This window comes from Dromaius novaehollandiae, chromosome 5, assembly GCF_036370855.1.
Source record: "Dromaius novaehollandiae isolate bDroNov1 chromosome 5, bDroNov1.hap1, whole genome shotgun sequence".
NCBI classification, from domain to species: Eukaryota; Metazoa; Chordata; class Aves; order Casuariiformes; family Dromaiidae; genus Dromaius; species Dromaius novaehollandiae.
The window spans coordinates 12,820,104-12,839,290 of NC_088102.1; the positions used below are offsets into that span (position 1 = coordinate 12,820,104).

The following is a 19,187-nucleotide window of genomic DNA, read 5'->3' on the forward strand; positions in this document are numbered from 1 at the left end:
AACCCCTATACTAATAGACTGGTCTATACTAATAGACTTTATACTTTGTAAATGAGCTGGACCTCTAGATCGAGTTTCAGGCTGTAAAAAACTGTAGTGAAGGCTAAATCAACTTGTTGTCATTTGACTCGTACTAAGACTAGTACGGGGCGGGGGGTAGAAACTGGAAGCAAAAGATAATTTACTGACAAAGATATTCTAAGAATTGGAAAGCACGGGAGTTCCCATACGAAAAGCAGTTTGTTCTTTCCTTGTGCAAGCAAGGAAGCTGTGCTCATAGAGAGTGAAGATATCTTAGATAAATGCATTAAGCGTTTTGTACCACATATACCACATATTTTTATTAGGGAATAAACCAAATTCACAACATAAATTTTATAGAGGCTTTATATTATTTCTAAGAATAAATTTGTATCTGAAAAAGTTAGAAAACTTCCATAATTCTTACCTAATCCAGAACACCTCCAAAAATTTTTTGATTGCGAAAAAGACTGCAGTTTTTAGCACCCAGAGTGCCCTGCATGAAGACCATTTCAATATATTGGCAATGCAGAGCAAATAAGGTTTTAACAAAGTTTTAAAATTAAAAAAGGTCAAGAAGTTATTTCAAGTAAGTGTTTGTGTTAAGATACCAGAGAAGGGGCTAACAGAAGATACATTCTAATTTAGTTATTATTTGGGGGGAAAAAAAGCTTTTTAATAAAATAAAAATTTGTACTTCCATCAAAAGTTATTCAATCAGAACAGTGCTACATACACAATATCTAAATTAATCTCTGGGGGAAAAAAAAAAACAAAAAAAACAAAAAGCCTGAAGTTCAACAGGGAGCTAAAGATCACAGCAGAAGAATCATCAGTGAACATGATCCAACCTTTCCTCTTCAAAGAGCAATGTATTTATCTCTATCTAGAAATCATAAGAACACACATACCATACTTTAATGCCTCATCCTAATTACGTCATTTGTGATAGTTTGGAGTGGTTTCTTTTTAGTTTAACTTTCACGAGATAAGACTTGTAATTGTTCAGTTTGTCCTCCTGTTCATGCCAGCTTCTCAAAAACATTTGGGAACCAAATAGACAGACAGGTTTCATGAAAATCAGCAGTTATGAGGGGAATAGAAAGAGAAACTTAATGTAGCGTCCTAGTAAGCAAAAGGCTGAAGTGCAACCTCAGTCATTACCTGCTCTGGGCGGTTTATCAACTGGCCAGTCAGTACACAGCTGCATCAGTACTAGCCAAGGCCACTCGCTCCCTCCTGTCTAGGCAACGTTTACGGTCTCAGTCTACTCCAATATCATCTTATTTGTGAGCTTTTGGTGATTGTTTTTTTGTGAGGGGGAGAAAAGAGGTGAAAAAGGGATAGAGTGCACAAATCAGTAGGAAATCAAACTTTTCTAATTTCACTCTTCACGGAATTTTCTTTTTTAAAAAATTTACAGGATACCCTCAGAGAACCAAAGCATCAGGTAACTAGATTGGTATTTATGGCTCTTAAGTTTTGCTAGCCCATGTGCTTTCTATCACTAAGAATTACTGCTTCTAGTTATCATACAGAAATCTTCACCTTAAAATAAATGATTAAAAAAATAAATAAACTTTGCCTAGTATTTCAGTGTTTTGTAGTGGCTAATAAATTCTTACCACACATATGTATTTACTGAAAAGAACATGCATCTTTCTTTCACCACCTTTTAGACAGTCCTGTTCCTACTTCTAAATGCAATTATAATATACAGCAGCCATTACTTGATGAAAGATTAAAACAATAACACAAGCTGAAAGCAGTACACTGGAGACAACACAGTATCAATTTACTCAGTGCAACACGAACATCAGAAAAATTAAAGATGAGCAGGGAGGTCTACCACAGGAATCATGCCTCTAAAGCTCTCAGATATGAGGATATGTGGAGACCTGTTCTCGCAATATCCAACCACTGCCTCAGCCTGGCATTCAGGTAGAAGCCCCACAGTTGACTCTGGACAGGGGCACAGAACAGCTAAGAAGTAAAACATAAATAGCTCAAACCACTCCCCCAAAACACACAGGCAAGGACTGAAGCAGATTGGAGTGGCAGTCCTGAAAGCACAGAACTGCCCAGATTTTGCCTTTTACAAAAATCAGAAGTCTCATCACTTTCCCTGCTCTTGTCTGTAGAGGGGAACTCTTGATTTTCTTCTCCCCTCCACCCCCCCATGTACTTGTCATGTTTGAAGCACCAGTCATGTTTTCTGTATAACATGTACAGGACAAGCAATCAGTACTGAGATATTTCCAGAATCTGCTTTACGAGGAAATGTTGGAGTGGCGGTGAGGGTTCACTGCTGGCAACCAACGCTAGATACAACTTTACATAGTGAACAGATGAGACCATTCCTTATCTTCTTTCATGCAAAATACTCAACTATTAACTCTAATTCCCATGCAAAAATAAAAGTAGTAATGATACATAATACTGTTTTTCCCTTGTGTTAAAAGAAATTGCATATTTTAACTATTTTAAACTTCGCCCAGCACTTCTAGAAGCACACATCTCCTTTGCATAAACAAATGGAAGCCAACTGTGAAGACGACCTTGAGATCATATGCAAAATAGAAAGGACGAAGATCAATAGGAAAAAGCAGTACTTGGATATAAGCGAACAGGATAGGAACATTTGTGTATGTATACAAACAGCAATTCTCTGCAATAAAAGCTTCTGTTACTTGAACGCTCTTCACAGTCATTTGTTACTGTAGAACCCTAGAAATGTTTAGGTTGGAAGGAACCTCTGGAGGTCATCTAGTCCAACCTCCTATTCAGAGCAAGGCTAACTTCAAAGCTAGCTCAGATTGCCCAAGGCCTTGTCCAGCCAAGGTTTGAAAACCTCCAAGGATGAAGATGCCACAATCTCTCTAGGCAACCTGTTCCAGTGCTTAACCGCTCTTACCGGGAGGAGGGTATTTTATTACAGTAACTATGATGTGATCTTCTTGTATAGAAAAAAGGTCTGATCCAATACATCAATTGCTATGTTCTCAAGCAACTAAACTATATTTCACGATAATGTTTAAGGACTCTATTCTGTAAAGTTATCAGGCCAATAGCAAAACTACTTTTGGCTTGAGTGGTACAGGGTATTCCTCATTTTCCTATCTGAGCTGGAAAATCAGAAGTATAAAAATTGGGTATCTTGATGTTTTTGCAAAAGAACAACCTTGCATGCCACTTGAATCACAGACCTAACATTGTGTCTTTCCCACGTTCTAGTTTGCAAGATGACCGAATAACAAAAAATGAATCGTAAGTTAGATGTATATTGTTTTATTCTGCGTTTCTTCTTCCTCAGCACTATTTGTTACAGAAATGAGTCCATACACTCATGTGAAATGACTTACAGTATTTATCCCAGTACAAGGAACTCAGTTTAGTAAGCCTGCTAGACTACGCTTTCATGGAAACAGTTCCAATACATTTATCATTACACTAAGCAAGATGAAGCATTTCTATGTTCTAAATGGAAAAGAAAGCATAGCAGTGATGCGCAAAATAATTACATCAGTATTAAGAGATGAGAACAGGAACATTTATAAGTAATAATTTAGTATTAATTCCTTTTGGAATATTTAGGAGCCTAAGGACTGACACTTTTAACAATTACCCAATAATACATTGAGTAGAATTAACAGAATTAACATATCCCGCTAGTGGGGGGAGGGGGGAAAAAAATCAAATCCGTAAGACACTACGTTCAACTATTACTTTTTGAAAGTTAACAACATTTCTTTTGAATCACATCACATGCCCTGGCAAAATGGCTTTAAGTTTTAAGATTGAGCCTGAGGCAGTAGTAAAAACAGAAAGTGTTTGTATTTTGAGTTACGCTTGCTAACTACAGCTCTTAATAATTATTGCATAATCTCAGCGGGCTACCAAAACACATTATAAAATTATCTGAATGCAAGAAATGAAAAGGCTTTTTTAGAAATCAAAGATCTCTTAAGCTTTGAAAACCTGAGTCACAGTTCAGCAGATACGAGACATGCTGTCCAAACTAACAGTATGCATTGGATCTTGTTTATTGCAATACATACAAGATTATTGCATTTCACCTATGAAATTAACCTCCATTTGGGATCCATATCCCTATAGGAGGTTTTTTGTTGAAATATTTAAAGAATAGGAAAGGTCAAAAAATGGTCAGATGATCTCAGGACAAACTGTACTTTAATCTCTTCCTCTGCTGTTTTGGGGAAGTCCATGATTGAGATATGTATGCCAGTCCCATGCTGAGGAAGTGGGTCAACACCATATATTTTTTGTAATGTTTGGCTCTTGTTTACAGAAGAAAATACTCAACTATCACAAAAGAAAAAGACTAAGATTAGACATTCTGGGAAATGTCTGTGCCATAGTCATCTATTTGAAGTTAAAGGTACTTTCCTGTTATGGAACTATTTTATAAACAGTTTGAAAAGAGAGCTAGCAAAAACAGTTTATATTTGCATCGTGAACACTCTGTCTTTATGGTAAACTATTTACATCAATCCAGATTTTCTCCACTTCCCATTTTACAGCAAGCCTAACATTTCCTTTATTTTTGTTGCACAGCGAGCCATTGGTTCACGTTACAAATGGCAAGTTCAAATCACACGCACCCAAAAGAGAAGTCATTCACTATGTTTCCCATTCATGCCTACTATTATCAGGAAACAATAAATTTGAACCACCCATGACAAATCGTGACAGGGAATAGCAAGGATTAGGACAGATGGCATGTCCAAATGGTTTTGGCCAAAACATATTATCCCAGTAAAAGACATCTCATGTAAGTGTCCTTAAAAAGTCCACTCTTCCTCCAGAGGTATGCCTTAAAGAAGAATCCGTTGCATAATTTATACGAAACATCTTGCTTTTAAACTACATCAACTCAAGACAATAAAATCTTTTTATCCTGTCACTACTCTGAAAACATCAAATAATCATCAAAAAATCTGCTGCCTTTTAAAGTCAAGTCATTGAGGGGTTGTTTTGCTTTGTTTTGAACCCAGACCTATCAATGGATGCTATTCTTTTCCACTCAGTTAATCAATTAGATCTTATTTTCAAATCCAATGAAATTTTATCTGTCTAGCAGCATAGCAGCAGATAGTCTATCTGCACTGCTGACTGGTAAGTGCATGAAGGACACTTTCTGCATTGCCAATTTCTGGCAGAATGCATCTGTGCTGACTCTTAAGTGAATCCAGCCTTGAAATCTAATCTGCAGTACTACCTAGCTTAAAATCCCTTACCTCAGTTCCTGTTATTATTAAAAGAAGAACATATCTGGAGGCAAAGGTGTCACACAAGACAAGGAAAAAAAAGGGGGGGGGGAGAAAAAAAGCACTAAGAGGCTTGTTATATATAATTACAGGAAAACTGCCTTCTCAAAAATCCCCAAAATATTAGTAAATCCAATTTTAAAATGCAGCTGATGTTTAACGGAATCATCCTCCCAGGAAATTCTGAATAGAGTAGAGTATAGAGGAAGCCGGTAAATTAAATAAATGCAACTTCAGTATGATTCTGCATTTTTTGAATTCAATGTTGAAATTAAATATTGTGGAACTAGAAATGGCTATCCCAGAAAACTGAGATGATGGTATCTGACTTCCACAACAAATTATTTCTAGTCTATCCAAATTAAGTTTTCTAAGCCTACATCCAAAGCTCAAAAACCAGAGTAATATAGTCCCAGTCCTATGGAAGCTAACTCACCTACATAAAATATTACCTGGTCTTCCATTTTATACAGCTGACTTTTGAATACTATAAATACAAATCAGTAAGAATTACTTTTTCTACATTGGAAAAACTCCAAATATTAGTCAAATTCCAGAAACTAACATGCCAAAAGGACACTGTCAACACATAAATTGCCTGAAAGACATTCATTTGTACACCAGTCATGATCTCTCGCTATTCTTAGGTGGATTTTTGCACTATTCTGGAAGACATCTTTAGGTTTGTCTATAATCATTACTTCTTATTCAGGAAGAAAGGGGGGGGGGGGAATACCAACTCATAACGGCAACTTCCTCTTCATTTGTTTTTATTTATGTATCACAATGTGGGGGGTAGACACAAACCATCATTTGTTTAATGAAGTGAGACAAGGTTCATCTCCACTGTTTTGCTTTATATTGTATTTTCAATGACCAACATTTTGAAGTTTGGGAAAGCTTAGGGTTTTTTTGATTATTCAGCTAGAAAAAACAAAATCAGTTAAAATACAATTAAAATGGAATCTAAGAAAAACCACTTGTGCTAATATTTCTGGTTATACTGAAGTGAATTCCAGTTTTGACATCTCTAATAAAAATGTTACTGAAGTTGAGTTTTCAAGAGCAAAAATGAGGTTCGAGGATTTTTACCAAACGTTAAGTCAGACCCAGAACTTTCAGAATCAGAAGTCCAACTTCCTTGCTTTGTAAAGCATTTTTGCCTTTATAAAGGTATTTGTGGAAGAAGCTGGGATTTTTGTAACTGAAGATTTAGATTCACAAAACATATCTGCAGGCAATACAAGAAGGGAACTAATTTGTTCCTTTCTGTTGTTGTCACTTAGGCTTTACAAATATGCTCTTGTAGACCAAGTCATTATGTAAGAGAAGGATATAAAATCCCTCTAGTTTATTGTAGTATTTGTTTTTCCAGCTGCAAAGTCTCATTAAAAGATTCTTCTACCTGGAACCTGAACGCAAATTTCCATTTTCTCGGATTATGATTACTTTCCAAAATATCAAACTATTTTATTATTTTGCTTGGCCAATGCTAAGTTGCAGGTTTACCTCAACCTTCTCAAGGTTTCAGATCAGTAGATCCTATGGAGATTTTGAGAACAAGCCATCTCTACAGCATCAGTTTAGACAGGACACTATTAAAAGATAAAGCAACAGGTCCCTTTGAATGCTTGTTTCTTGCACTGGGTTTTAAGAATTAATAAAAATCAATCAGAATTTTGTCCTTCTACAGTACATCTCATGTGAAGACTGTAAGACTGCTTTACAAATTTTTCTGACTAAATTTCACATCACTACCCAAAAGCAAGTGTGTATCACTCCTGTACAAACAAAAAAATTAAAATACAGAAGATAAGCAAACTTTCAAGCACACTTCTGGTAGAACTGTGCAGGACTGCTGCTTCTTAAAGAGAGACGTTAAAAACTGCTGCTTTTCACATCATCCACAAGGCCTCAGAAAGACTTTTGTCTTCATATTTGGAATATGAAGTTGCCAGTTCAGGTTAAAAACTTCTTATGGCATGCTTAAAGCCAAAGGGCTCTTCTAGTTAATATCAATGAAACAGTGCTCATCTCTACCAAATAAATACTGAATAGAGCAATTTTGCTTAATGTATTAATGACAATCCAATTAAATAATCATGCATTTTTATTTCTGAAAATTCAAACCTGAAAGCCTCCAGGTGTTGCACTAGAAACTAAATAAAAATACTTAGAGATCTCTTGGGGAATTTCTGCTGATAAAGACTATCCACTTGTATTATAAAGATCCATGCAAGTACACTCTAGGTATGCAGAATGCAAAGAATAACTTCCAGTTGGAGCAAATATCAAATTTAAAAATATGCAGAGGCCTTTCACTGTTAGAGCAAGAGGCTTGAGTCTGTAAGATTAGAGGAGAGTTTAAAAGTTGTTGCTTCAGTCATAGCTATTCAAAGGACAGACAGCTGTGATTCCCCACTTTTTGTAAATAACCCATATCTAGGCAATGAAGCTTCCAATAATACAGTGGCAGTTTGGAATTTTGTCATTAGTTCTACTGAAAGGCTACATGATTTTAAGACATTGCCACTTTGTTTTTTCCCCAGCTGTAAGATTAGCACACTACTGCTTACTCTTTATAACATCCCTGGTCTGCACAAGTAGAAAGTATTATTTTTAGAGTGTTCTTTCACTGAGATTTAAGAGTTGCCAGTGTATAGCCTCCTAGAAATGAGGTCTGGACAGGAAGAAACCATCTTCCCACTCCTTCCTATCCTTCCTTCCCCCCCCCCAAAATGGGCTCTTTCTTGTCATAAGACTTTCCAAACAAAGTGCAGCCCAATGCTTTGTGATCTATGGGAAGCAATTCCAGGATCTGACAACACTACGTATAATATTGTAGACAAATAGCAAGAGAAGTCATGAAACCCTCATCTCACTACATGAGCTCAACTACCACTACAACATTACACAATTGGTGAAGAAACCTTTCTTCCACCTGTTTTACATTGTTCTAGAAGCTTTTACACAGATATCTTTAGAAGGTCTCAAAAAAGTATCAAATTGAATCCAATAAAGAACATATATGGATGAGTTTCCTACAATAAAGCATAAAGTCCCAAAATACATTAAAAAAATGCAAAAACATATATTCATGAAGCTAGGCACAATCTAGCTCCTGGAATTTCTCTTCCATCAATAAATAGCCTCTACAACAACAAGGCTACAAATGATAGACTCATAACCCAAAGCACAGCCACATATCCTGTCAAATTTCATTTAAGCCTATCCAATAGCAGTATTTGCTTTCAGTAGATACAGTCAAGAGATTCTGACAAAATAAAATAGCTGGAAAAAAAATAATTACAAAACAGCTGTTAAGTATGTTTCCCATTTCCCCTACAGTTCTGCTAACCCTAGAAGCAATTGTTTGGAGGTCAAAAAAAAGCAGAAAATTCCTAACATTATCTCAGAGCAGAAAGTTCTATAGGTTAATTATATACTGTCAAAAACTGTTTTCCTTTGGTTATTTTTTAATCTTTCACTTTTCAAGCCACTTATTCAGGAACAAAAGAATGATACACTAGGTATATGCAAGCACACAATATTCTTTCTTTACGTAGTTTTTGTAATTTCTTCTCCTGGGCACTGGCTGCGCTAGAGTTTTAATAAAACACAGCTATCACCAGCACAGCTGTCAGCAAGTATGTATAAGTGAAGGTTATCCCATTTTAGAACACGGATATGTTGGTGTTATTAGTCCAAAGAACTACTGTACTTGTCTAAAAGATTTCATTAGTGCAGTTACAGAGGGTGAACAACAGCTGTAATTACGGCAAAGCCACAGTATCTAAGTTCAGCTGAATGAGGACAATCCCAATTTTCTCTCTCCTCCCATATAAAAATTTTACATCTCTAATGATCAGTAGAAATAATCTCCAGATTCTTCTCCCCCTACTCCTGCAAATGAGTGGCCAGAGCTGAATATAATATGCAAGTGAGAACTCATCTCTATTAATACAAACTTTCTGTGCTCACAAGCCATCCTTTATATATCTCTGTTTTTTCTAATCTGCCAAGTTTTGACCAGTAGTTTCAATCAAGCCCTCAGCTAGCGCATCTAAGTTTTACCTTGAAACATGACAAAAATCTACAGCACAGATTTTTGCAGTAATTCTTTCCTAGAGTCTACCTTTCATCATAGCAGCAGTGTAACGGAACCAAATGTCATACATGGAAATTCTGACCAAGATCATCAAAATAAATGTCAACTCTCACAGAAAGCTGTATCACATTTTTGATGCCCATGAGGAGGAAACTTTGTACGTGTGTGACTAGATGCTGAATTAAAAACAAGGCACAAAAGGAAAAGATTTCCAGTAAAGTTGGAGATGGCAAGTAAGTGGAAAAATACTCCACACCAGTCCTAACCACCTATTTCAATACAGTGGAAAGGTACAATGTTCTCCTCTAACCAAACACTCATGCTTTAGGAGAGGGAAGGAAAAAAAAAAGAAGAAAAAAAGAAAAAGAAAATCCTACTAACTCCTTAACAAATGTAGTGGCAAAACCTCCTCTTATCTCCTAACCATAAACTGGTAAGCTCATGCAGTTTGCATGGAGCACAGTCCAGTTGAGCCATGATTCAAACGAAAGGCAGAAATCCCTATGAGAGAAAGATGATGAATCTACAATTTCAAATAAATCTCTCTCCCTCAAAATTTATCCAACGCTATCACAATTTTCAATCTTGACAAACAGAACACCTGTCCCAGCAGCCAAAAAATTATATTAAAACTAGAAGTACCAAGAAAGAATTTCACCTTATCACAGCCATGCAAAGCAGTACAGTACCACTGGAGATTTTACACAGATGTAAATAGCATCGAGCAACCCCCAAGTCACAAACATCAGATGATTAAAGATGAGTCTCCAATCTAGCAGTTAATGCATGATTCCAGAAAATCTATGTGTTTTCTTCAAATGTGCTCTTCAGCACAGGTTCCCCATAAGAACCGGTTCCAAAAACCTCTTCCATTTAAACACCACATCAGTACGTAGGCTGTCATCAGGACAGTACAATGCTTGAAATCCTTAATAGCTGTTGTCTCTTCCTAACACAACCTTTGCTCTTACTCACTGCCCCTTCTAACCTGTTCCCTAGCTATATACTACCAGGTAAACTGGATATCAATCTGAAAATTATATACTCCTTCTTACATACAATGCTCCTTGAAAAACAACTGAAGAGACTACTATATTAAAAGTAGCCTTGTTAGCTTAAAAAGCTACTCTTGATTTCCACGGTACCAGCGTTAGTTTCCTTAATGAAATTCGTACCCTTCTTTCCTTCACACTCTAAACCATGGTTTGGAACCAACTTTTGAATTGCTTACATTTCCTTTATTTTATTTGAATCTCATTTGATCTGCAGCTTGAGGAGAGAGGAGAATGGGCCTTCTCAATGCCTTGTAAATGTTCTCTTTACTCTTGACAATAAGAGCAGCTTTGCTATAGTTTGCACAGTTTCTCTCTTTGTCCTGAAGAAAGAAAAATGTAAGTTATGTTACCTGCATTCACAAACCCTAAAAAGGTTTTTCAGCATCTGTGAAGTTAGTCTAATGAACCTGAGGAAGTATTAGACAAGCGTTTTCTTTAATGAAAAACTTTAAAAATAAAATGGATTAAGGGCAGTACAGTAACATACCAATGTATGATTTTTAAATGATTGTTTTCCTCTCCTCCATTGCTATTCACAAAGAACTTTTCAGCAAGGCAACATTATAGAAGGACATGCACAAAGTAAAAAATCATGGCCAGTTTTTCCTGACCTCACATGCATACAAACTTCTCCAACCAGATACACTAGTTGTCATTATAGACTGCACAAAATCTTCAGAGCAGTGCAATTTTCTTGTTAACAGTCTATTAAATTCCATTTAGAAATGTTAGACCAATTCTGTGAAACTAATTATTCTGGCATTTCTTTAACAAAAAACAAACAAAACAAAACAAAAAAGCCTTAAGAAAGCAGCCTGGTTTGGGGAAGCTTATTTGATCTCTGTATTTTCACAGGCACTGACAAAAGAAGGAAAGAGTTTGAAAGCATAACTAAAGCACATCTCCCGTCAAGTATTTAAGTTTTCTATGTGCATTCCAACAAGCTGCTAGTCAAGTTTAGATGCAACAAATGCCCAAGCCCCTAGATGCAACAAATGCCCAAGCCCCCAGTATACCACAGTCTCTCATATTTACACTTTAAGGACAAAAGCATTGTTGACCCTGCTGCAGTAACCTCAACTGACCCATTTACACTACACACAGTTAAACCACATTTTTGCAGTACCTTTAGTCTCTCAACTCACGTCAATTAAGTTTGTGTCCACCTATCACGGAGTCTAAAAGCGTCAGTGTACTCTGAAAAATCTGACTGGCTATTCCGTAGTGCCACAGCAACGACGTTCCCAAATGACACTAAGCAGACTGGCACCAAGGGCTCACCTTGGCAGTGTATTCCCAGATGTCATCCTGCACAGAACTCTGCAAAAAAGGATCAGCCTCAGCAGTTACACAGAACTGGTTACAGGAATTTAGACATAGTCACAGAATTACATATGAGCCACTAAATGTACTGAGCCTTCATTCTCATAACCATGTCTAATGCAAGCTATTTTGTACCATGAGACCAAGATAACATTTATTTAGTCTTGAGGAATGTTGTAGAATTCCAGAGTTATTCAGTGAGTCTTTTTTTTTTGGCCTTCATTTTTTGAGCTCTGTCACATGCTTCAACTCAGATTTGGACCTCTGGCAGGGGAAAGGCAAGGCTATCACTATTAACAAAGCAGCAGCCATGCTACCATTGGACCGTAATCCTTTTAAGTCCCAGATTAATAAACTTACAAACTCTGTCCCAAGAAATAGAGTGACCAATAAAAGCCCAATCTGTTTCACTCTAGAAACAAAGTAGCTGTAAAAATAGGCAGGTACTAAGATTTAAAGGAGAATACATGAATAAACTCTAATTCATATAAAAAGGAGACATGCAATTACATAAGACTTGCCCCACCAAAATAGTATAAAAACTCCAAATCAATCCATAATTTTTACAGATGTCACAAACCAAGTACTATTTTCTGGACTAAATGTTTATATAGTAACTCAGCAAGAAATGTAAGTTCTAAATCAGCCCCCATATAAATGTTGTAGTATACATGGTTACTGTGCAGGAAACCAATTATAATTGCCCTGGCGGCTCTACATTTATATTCTCAGCTATAAAGATGAATACAGTGCAGGGAGTTTCAAGCTTCCAGCCTTTGCTTTTTCTCCCTACACCCCAATCCCTTCTGATTCACGGAGCATGCTGAACACTAAAGCTAAATTGTAACATTGTAACAGCACCATACCCTTAAAATCCTGAATTAAAAAAACCAAAAAAACAAAAAACCCACTGTATAAGACATAGAAAGGATTGGTTTTTAGCTCTTAAGATTAATATAAGAGGAGAAACATTCCAAGAACGCTGCTTTTGAAAACAATTCTTCATTATTATATTGGATAAAAGTGAAAACTGACTCAAAAGAAAAAGCTTTTAATACAGATAAAGTGCAAATAATGTATGTAGTACAGATAACTCATGAAGTGCAAATACCTGTTTGTCAGCTTCAAAATACTAGATAATTCAAGGCTTTTAGTACAATGAATTTCAATGAGTTATCAGCAATAAAAAAGGTAATCGAAAACTTTACTTTCTGATAGAAGTCAGTTATTGTTGCATGCTACAACATGCAGCAATTACTGCCATTATCCTTTAAATGGTACACAACAACAACAAACTTACCTTATTCTCCACTGTCTGAGCACAGAGAATTAAAAACAAAGTATTAGGCACAAACTGCAAGTTTTTCATATCAAGGAAAACAACACTGCATCAATAAATTCAGCGGCTGTGCTGCACAACATGCAGCCGCTAGGAACACCTAATGAAGACTTATCCAAGTGCTTTTCTGCAAACAACCAAATCTCAGAATTTGGAACATGAGGGCATCTATTCATCATCTCCTACTCCAAAACGCAGATCTCAGTAACACAACTTAGCAAGAGGAGAGTCACCACAGCTTGAGTTTCCCCTCCTACTAATAACTGTTACCAGTTACTGCACTGCAATCTTTCTGAAGGCTATGCAACCAGGGGAGCATTGAAAGAGCCCAGGAAAGAAACAAGCTACAGTAAAGTTTGCTCAAGTCACATCACATCGTATCAGATGTGGTTCAATGGAACAAACCGCAAAGCTCTGTGGAATCTCTAGGATTCTCTCTACTGTTCTGCTTCTCATGTTCCTGCATCTCTTTTCCTCTATTTTTCATAGGATAAATTTTGAATTTACAGCAAAACAGAGGAAATTACAACAAAATTAAATTTTAAAATAGCTATATAAACATTTAAGTCACTAAATAAACAACTTTAACATTTTAAAATCCATTTATAGTTTCAAATTTAAATGTGCTTAAAAAATAAGGCAAAAAAGTCCAAGGTTTTGGTGGGTTTTTTTTGTTTTTCTTGCTTGAATCAGGGAGTTTAGTCAATTAACTATTTTAACACTTGGATGCTTTCCCTACACAATTAAAATTGCTATGATTACCCAGTGACATTTGTGCCCTCTGCCCAGCAGGGGCATTTGTGATTTTTTTTTTTTTTTTTTTTTTAAAGTGTTCCACAACAGCAGCTAAAGAATACATCACAGTATTAAAGAAGTTTTAGAAACTGAAGGCCTAATTTGTACTCACTTTAACAGAGAACGTTGGTTTAGCTTCTCCCCCCACCCCTTCATCCTCCCCAGCTGCATTTAGGAGCAACAATGACAGTCTCAGCATCAATCGGCCAGTTGTTAGCTCATTTGCAACAATACTCTCATTACTGCTTTAACCTCTCCTTCCTTTTGCATCCTACAGAGCAAGGCTCAAGGCCAGGTCTTTCAGCCCATAGCAGCCCAGCTGCCTACCATCAGCAACTATTGTTCCTTGAGATTCCTGTCCTCCTTGGGGGAGGATCCTGCTCAGTCTTTTCTGTTTCGGCCTCCCTGGGACATTAGGTGAGGCTGAACCCATGCTAGCAATGATATCCAAAGCTCAGAAACCTTCAATAGCTCTTCAGCATCTATTGCACCTCCCCTCACCATGTCCTTCTCCTCTCCAGAAGAAAGTAGCTACCATCCAAAGCAGGTTATTTGGGGATGAGTAGAAAGGAAATGGGAAAGAGTTTGGAGGAACACATATCCTTTTGGCTTCTGGCTCACAGCAATGAAAAGCCTAGCTGGTTTTGGTGGCATATTTTTGATAGTGTATACATCGACCTTTTTAAAGAAAGAGTAACAGGCAACCTAGGTAGACTCACAGGTAAAAATCAGCATATCTACTACCCATTCCCCCACTCACAGATGAAAGAAAGATTTCTCACAGCAATGCACAGGTCACTTCTTACTGTTCAGAGGGACTGCTAAATTGCCACGCACTAGGACAGTAGCTTTACTTCCGCTCCCCACCTCTCATTTCTCTTTTCTTTTTTCCTCTCTTTTCTGCAATGGACAACATATACCTAGTTTAGGACCCCTAACAAGGTTTTAGTTAGTTTTATTTTAGCTTGTTTCCACTAAAAAGAATGTCTTTAATGCTAAAGGTCATCTTCAGTTTAGAATCTCTTCCTGAGTTTGTTAACTAAATGTTAAGTACTACATTAAAAAAATACAATAGCGGGCTTGAAAAGGGAAATGGCTGTTGGCTTTGAAATAGGACAAACTGAGAACTATCACATACTTTCTGCATGTCTTAGAGCACTTCTGTACATTTTTATTCTCCTTCGCTGAAGAGGTATAATGCTTCCTTTCTCTCATCTTACCTGGACACCTACCAAGCTCCCATCTCTTCATATACTTGTATACGTATTACCTTGTATAACAGGACTTCAGTCTTAAGTTGGGAACTGCCAAAAGTGAAAAAATAACCGGAAATAAGGAACACAAAAACATAATTATATGTCTTGTTAAAGTTAGGGGAAGGAGGACCAAAAAAATATCCCTTTCCCCCTAAAAATAAACATAAATGGTAAAATAGGATTTAATAGTTTTCACTTTCCACATTTAGTACAGAACTAGCACTTTAGTAACACTTTAACTTATTTTGCTTCAGAACACTGAGAATGCTTTGAAGACGGCAATGTGCATCCTAGTTGCTCCCTAGCTGTGATTCACATACCATTAAGGACATGCACAGCACTTTTGCGGGGGGGGAAGGGCAGGGGCAGTGCTTAGCACTAATGAGGCCAAGACACAAATTCTTACAGAAAGATATGAAGATAATCTGCTTAGGAACAGGCCACAGATCCCCAAGCTGCTATGCTCTGAAAACACAAGCCCTACTGCTCACCTAAGATCCAGGCATTTCCTATGTTCTTGTCCAGAAGTTGAAAGGAGCCTCTGTTTCACTTTTTTGTCCAGTCCTGTTTTACAGTTCAAACTGAAGGCAAACAGGACGACTAAGTTTTTAGAGAATCACCATTTCTTTCCAAACTCCAGAAAAAGCAGGGTAGGACAAGGGAAAAAAAAGCAGAGCCTCAAACACACTTAATATACCATCCTCAAAGATTCAGGACGTTATCTCCTCTTGAAACTAAGGTACAGCGTAGTTTCCCAAATTACACATTGCTGACTGGCAAAGTTGGCTACCACCTATGAGCTCTAAACATATTATTTAACTATTTGCAAAATCTTTCTTTACTTCAGATGTTTAATGGAACAGAGATAATAACTTGCTTACCTTGCTTGCAAATACAACAGAACTGATAAAAGGCACCAAAAATTCATAAACAAACAAATCTTCATATACTATCAGGAAGAAATACTTGGTAACTTAACTCCATCAGACAGAGAGCATGGAAAAACTTGCTAAATAGTCCACTCTGACTGTGTAGAAAACACAAAACTAAAGCAAGGCTGTAAGAGGGCTTACTTACAGAAACAAGAATGAAACTTGCCTGAGTTGAGATTATACTCTCATTCATAACTAAAGTTAGTCTGAGCACTTTAGATGATTTGTACAGTTAACACCAATTAATAAAGATTTGAAAACACAAAGGAGGACAATCTATTTTTATAGTTTCATGCAATGATTCAAATGCTATCGCTACAAAAAAAATACAGCCTTCTGCCATGAGGTTTCTACACATATGTAGTAAGAAAACAACGTATACATCAGAATAATTGTTGCTACCTACCTGTTTACAAGAAAAAAAAAAAGTCACAACACAAACCACAGTGATACACAAGACTGCAGTCTGTGCTTCCAATGGATTAATATATTGCCTCCCACTGTTGAAAGCTGGTCTTGATTCTGTTAAAGCCTAAGCACTCAGGCCTTCCTGCTGGGAAACAAACAAGTAAAGTCGGTTTCAAGTGTCTCCTATTAATACACAGAAACAATTCTCACAAGCCTAAAGGCAGAAAAGAGAAATAGCTCGTTAAGATTGCATGAAGCCATACCAAACTATAGCGAAACAATAAGCTACACTGAAATTTATTAGTTCACTAGAACATTCACTGTAAAAATATATTTACTTTATGAAAGAAGCCACCTCTGTCACCATTTAGTGAGTCAAGCTAATCTGCAATAGGTTTTACATAATGGGAAATTTTTTATTGGCCAGAGGTTCACAGCGTTCTTAAATTTCCAGAAACTGCAGATGTAAAGATACTTCTCTTAACCTGAACTAAAACCAAGAAAAGAAACTATTTGAGATGCATGCTCCATTTCACAACATGGGTTTAATTTTACTAGCTACTGTACTTGAACTTATTCAGCATAGGAAAGATTCACACTCTGATAAAAAAGGAAGAAAATATGAACACTGAAAATGGAGGTAGTTTTAATCCTACCAGTCTGAAAATATTTGGCTTGTGCATTGTGGCCATTTCTGAACTGTGATACTGAAAACTAAAGTAGTTTAAGCTACCATTTCCATTCTTGTAAAAAATTAGTACTTGTGAAACACTTAGAATGGATTTACAAGAAAGCACGATATTATCTTAAGTCTTCCATTTTCACTTTACTGTGAAAGAAATGGCAAATGAGAGCCAAGAATCCCTACAGACAGACAGCAACAAATTGAAAGGTGTTCTTTCCTTCTTATAGCAACGAAAACACAATGCATCACATACTATAGAATAAAAACCAGGTAATTTAAAGTGACCTGAATGAAGGAATCTTTCCTCAGTTTTCACGGGGCTTATAACAGCTTTAGAATTAAATTTAAAATTAGGCAAATCAAAAATAAAAACACAGAGTTAATTCAAAACTTTTCATAGCTCACATATTATTCCTCTTATTTTGCTACATATACAATCAATTTAAAAATACAGATTGCTTAGATTATAGCATATATTTTAGTTTCTGCTTTTACTATTCAGTATTATAAAACTGGTAAATTCAGTTTTTAATTAAACAGTTTTTTGAAAGTTGGAAATTGAATAAATATTTTTAGTGTTGTGGATCATAAATGTAAAAGCACTAGAATGCTGGGGTTCTAAAACAGACTTCCAATTACCACATAGATCATAAACAAAAATGCAACTATGAAAAGTCTCAAAAGAGTGAAGACCACAATTGTTTTAGTACTGAAGTCCAATCCTATTCTCATGACAGTTTAACACATTTTTCCTAACAGGCCAAAAAGCATTCAGAAAAAAAAATAAAATTGAGAGAGTTAAATTCATCTTCTTATCCTAACCCCTAGTGTTAGGGCTTCATCAAGCAACACAAACAACTCTTCATGTTGTCCTTATTTTTATCTCACTTCTGCTACACAAATCCTTTATCAAAGAGTTCTGTCCTACACCACCATTGTTTCCACCCTACTGTATATTAAGACATCTCATCTCTACTTTCTTCTCACAGGTTATTTACTTATGTATTTGCCAATGAAAGCCACATCTGTGACTACACAAGCCTTATCTTAGTTGATGATAACAGAAGAATGACTGGAAAAGGCCATCTGACTTCAATAACTATATGTTCCTTTTTGAATCTGAAACCTAGTAAGAGGGCTTTCGCCACTGCAGGATAAAACGGACCTGTAAGTGTCCAAAAATCTCTACATATATTGAAATAAGCAAACCAGAAAACAAAGAAGCACACTTTCATCTGTTACCTGGTGACAAGCTCATTCATTCATTTGAAGGCCCAAATTCTACCCCAGACAACCAGTGATACAACTGCACTGCCCAAGTAAAATGCCACATCCCTGTGTTGTATTGACCAAAGCAATCTCTTGGAATGGTCCTGAGGACCCAAAGGTGTCCAGCAGTTCAGACAGAAAGCAGGCAGTAGCACAGCTTAAGTTCCCTAGGATAGATACTTAACACTTCTCCTCACCTGCACCCAATTTGCCAGCTTTCCCTTCCATTTTCAGTGTTGTACTTCCATTGGCTTCATCTTTATCCACATACCAAATACCAGTCCTCACCCCTATGAACTGGCAGACTGCACTCCCTGTAAGCCTTATCAAAAAACCACAGCCAGAACAATATCGGTTTTGTGGTCTGCCTTCGGTTTTCCACCTAAGGCAGTTGCTGCACTTCAAATCACAAGTATAAGCGTAGTTCTTCCTACTGTGTTATACATCTGGACACCATGCTAGAACAAGCTTAATCAGCTATTTTGCAAGATGGCCCTACAAAAATCAGAACCCTACAAGCTACTGTTGTAAACTAGGGCCAGGCCATGAAAACAACTCTCCTCAATTCAGACAGGAATCCAGCATTACAGAGATTTCAGTAGTTCTTGCCTAACAACGTATTTACACATGGTTCAGGGAATGACCTCAGTGCAGCAATCCAAAACACAAACTGCACACCACCAAAAACAGAAAGGAAAAGGAGAAAGA

The 19,187-nt window shown here is 36.7% G+C and overlaps 1 protein-coding gene across 14 annotated transcripts in view; it reads right to left on the reverse strand.

The window, feature by feature from the left end:
- The window catches only part of TRAF3 (TNF receptor associated factor 3), a 73,202-nt gene that overhangs the window by 40,295 nt on the left and 13,720 nt on the right, over nt 1-19,187 (reverse strand). For 5 of the 14 annotated variants that reach the window (XM_064512050.1, XM_064512057.1, XM_064512056.1 and 2 more), the window contains 4 exons: nt 16,524-16,670; nt 13,096-15,233; nt 11,618-11,792; nt 10,649-10,792 (listed from right to left, as the gene is read on the reverse strand). The exons of 3 other annotated variants lie outside the window; for them this stretch is intronic. The gene's annotated coding sequence lies outside the window, so the exon portion shown is untranslated. Of the gene's footprint in view, nt 1-10,648; nt 10,793-11,598; nt 13,057-13,095; nt 15,234-16,523; nt 16,671-19,187 lie in introns of those variants that run through there. 6 more of the 14 variants (XM_064512046.1, XM_064512047.1, XM_064512049.1 and 3 more) reach the window with 6 other exon arrangements.